The sequence below is a fragment of the Oncorhynchus tshawytscha genome, linkage group LG02 (genome assembly GCF_018296145.1).
Source record: "Oncorhynchus tshawytscha isolate Ot180627B linkage group LG02, Otsh_v2.0, whole genome shotgun sequence".
NCBI classification, from domain to species: domain Eukaryota; kingdom Metazoa; phylum Chordata; class Actinopteri; order Salmoniformes; family Salmonidae; genus Oncorhynchus; species Oncorhynchus tshawytscha.
Window position 1 is genome coordinate 40,356,125 of NC_056430.1, and position 2,869 is coordinate 40,358,993.

The window sequence follows — 2,869 nt, forward strand, 5'->3', positions numbered from 1 at the left end:
ATGAGCTCTCTCTCCTGTATGAGCTCTCTCTCCTATATGAGCTCTCTCTCCTGTATGAGCTCTCTCTCTCCTATATGAGCTCTCTCTCCTGTATGAGCTCTCTCTCCTATATGAGCTCTCTCTCCTGTATGAGCTCTCTCTCCTATATGAGCTCTCTCTCCTGTATGAGCTCTCTCTCCTGTATGAGCTCTCTCTCCTGTATGAGCTCTCTCTCCTGTATGAGCTCTCCTCTCCTGTATGAGCTCTCTCCCTGTATGAGCTCTCTCTCCTGTATGAGCTCTCTCTCCTGTATGAGCTCTCTCTCCTGTATGAGCTCTCTCTCCTGTATGAGCTCTCTCTCTCCTATATGAGCTCTCTCTCCTGTATGAGCTCTCTCTCTCCTCCTGTATGAGCTCTCTCTCCTGTATGAGCTCTCTCTCTCTGTATGAGCTCTCTCTCCTGTATGAGCTCTCTCCTGAGCTCTCTCTCCTGTATGAGCTCTCTCTCTCTGTATGAGCTCTCTCTCCTGTATGAGCTCTCTCTCCTGTATGAGCTCCTCCTGTATGAGCTCTCTCTCCTGTATGAGCTCTCTCTCCTGTATGAGCTCTCTCTCCTGTATGAGCTCTCTCTCCTGTATGAGCTCTCTCTCCTGTATGAGCTCTCTCTCCTGTATGAGCTCTCTCTCCTGTATGTATGAGCTCTCTCTCTCCTATATGAGCTCTCTCTCTCTGTATGAGCTCTCTCTCCCTATATGAGCTCTCTCTCCTGTATGAGCTCTCTCTCTGTATGAGCTCTCTCTCCTGTATGAGCTCTCTCTCCTGAGCTCTCTCTCCTGTATGAGCTCTCTCTCTCCTGTATGAGCTCTCTCTCCTGTATGAGCTCTCTCTGAGCTCTCTCCTGTATAGCTGAGCTCTCTCTCCTGTATGAGCTCTGAGCTCTCTCTCCTGTATGAGCTGTATGAGCTCTCTCTCCTGTATGAGCTCTCTCTCCTATATGAGCTCTCTCTCTCCTGTATGAGCTCTCTCTCTCCTGTATGAGCTCTCTCTCTCCTGTATGAGCTCTCTCTCTCCTGTATGAGCTCTTTCCCCCACCGCCGATGACATGGACGTCGATTAAGTCAGCCCCCCCACATCTCTCTGATTCAGAGGGGTTGGGTTAAATGTGGAAGACACATTTCAGTTGAATGCATTCAGTTGTGCAACTATCCATCAATTCTCTCTCTCCCTGTCACACTCTCTCTCTCCCTATCACACTCTCTCTCTCCCTATCACACTCTCTCTCTCCCTGTCCCACTGTCTCTCTCCCTGTCACACTCTCTCTCTCCCTATCACACTCTCTCTCTCCCTATCACACTCTCTCTCTCCCCCTGTCACACTCTCTCTCTCTCCCTGTCACACTCTCTCTCTCCCCTGTCACACTCTCTCTCTCCCTGTCCCACTCTCTCTCTCCCTGTCCCACTCTCTCTCTCCTGTCACACTCTCTCTCTCCCTGTCCCACTCTCTCTCTCTCCCTGTCCCACTCTCTCTCTCCCTGTCACACTCTCTCTCTCCCTGTCACACTCTCTCTCTCTCTCACACTCTCTCTCTCCCTGTCACACTCTCTCTCTCTCCCTGTCACACTCTCTCTCTCCTATCACTCTCTCTCTCTCTCTCCCTATCACACTCTCTCTCTCCCTGTCACACTCTCTCTCCCTGTCACACCCTCTCTCCCTATCACACACACTCTCTCTCTCCCTGTCACACTCTCTCACACTCTCTCTCTCCCTGTCACACTCTCTCTCTCTCTCTCTCTCCCTAACACACTCTCTCTCTCTCCCTGTCACACTCTCTCTCTCCCTATCACTCTCTCCCTCTCTCCCTCTCACACACACTCTCTCTCTCCCTGTCACACTCTCTCACACTCTCTCTCTCCCTATCACACTCTCTCTCTCCCTATCACACTCTCTCTCTCTCTCACACTCTCTCTCTCTCCCTGTCACACTCTCTCTCTCTCTCTCCCTGTCACACTCTCTCTCTCCCTGTCCCACTCTCTCTCTCCCTGTCCCACTCTCTCTCTCCCTATCACACTCTCTCTCTCCCTGTCCCACTCTCTCTCTCTATCCTGTCCCCTATCACTCTCTCTCTCTCCCTATCACACTCTCTCTCTCTCCCTATCACACTCTCTCTCTCTCCCTGTCACACTCTCTCTCTCCCTATCACACTCTCTCTCTCTCCCTATCACACTCTCTCTCTCCCTGTCACACTCTCTCTCCCTGTCACACCTCTCTCCCCCTATCACACACACTCTCTCCCTATCACACTCTCCCCTGTCACACTCTCTCACACTCTCTCTCTCCCTGTCACACTCTCTCTCTCTCTCTCCCTATCACACTCTCTCTCTCTCCCTGTCACACTCTCTCTCTCTCTCCCCTGTCACTCTCTCTCTCTCCCTCTCACACTCTCTCTCTCCCTCTCACACTCTCTCTCTCTCCCTATCACACTCTCTCTCCCTGTCACACTCTCTCTCCCTATCACACTCTCTCTCTCCCTGTCACACTCTCTCTCTCCCTGTCACACTCTCTCTCTCCCTGTCACACTCTCTCTCTCCCTGTCACACTCTCTCTCTCCCTGTCACACTCTCTCTCTCCCTATCACACTCTCTCTCTCCCTGTCACACTCTCTCTCTCCCTGTCACACTCTCTCTCTCCCTATCACTCTCTCTCTCCCTATCACTCTCTCTCTCCCTATCACACTCTCTCTCTCCCTATCACTCTCTCTCTCTCCCTATCACTCTCTCAATTCAATTCAATTCAAGGGGCTTTATTGGCACGGGAAACGTGTTAACATTGCCAAAGCAAGTGAGGTAAGATAATATACAAAAGTGAAATAAACAATACAAATTAACAGTAAAC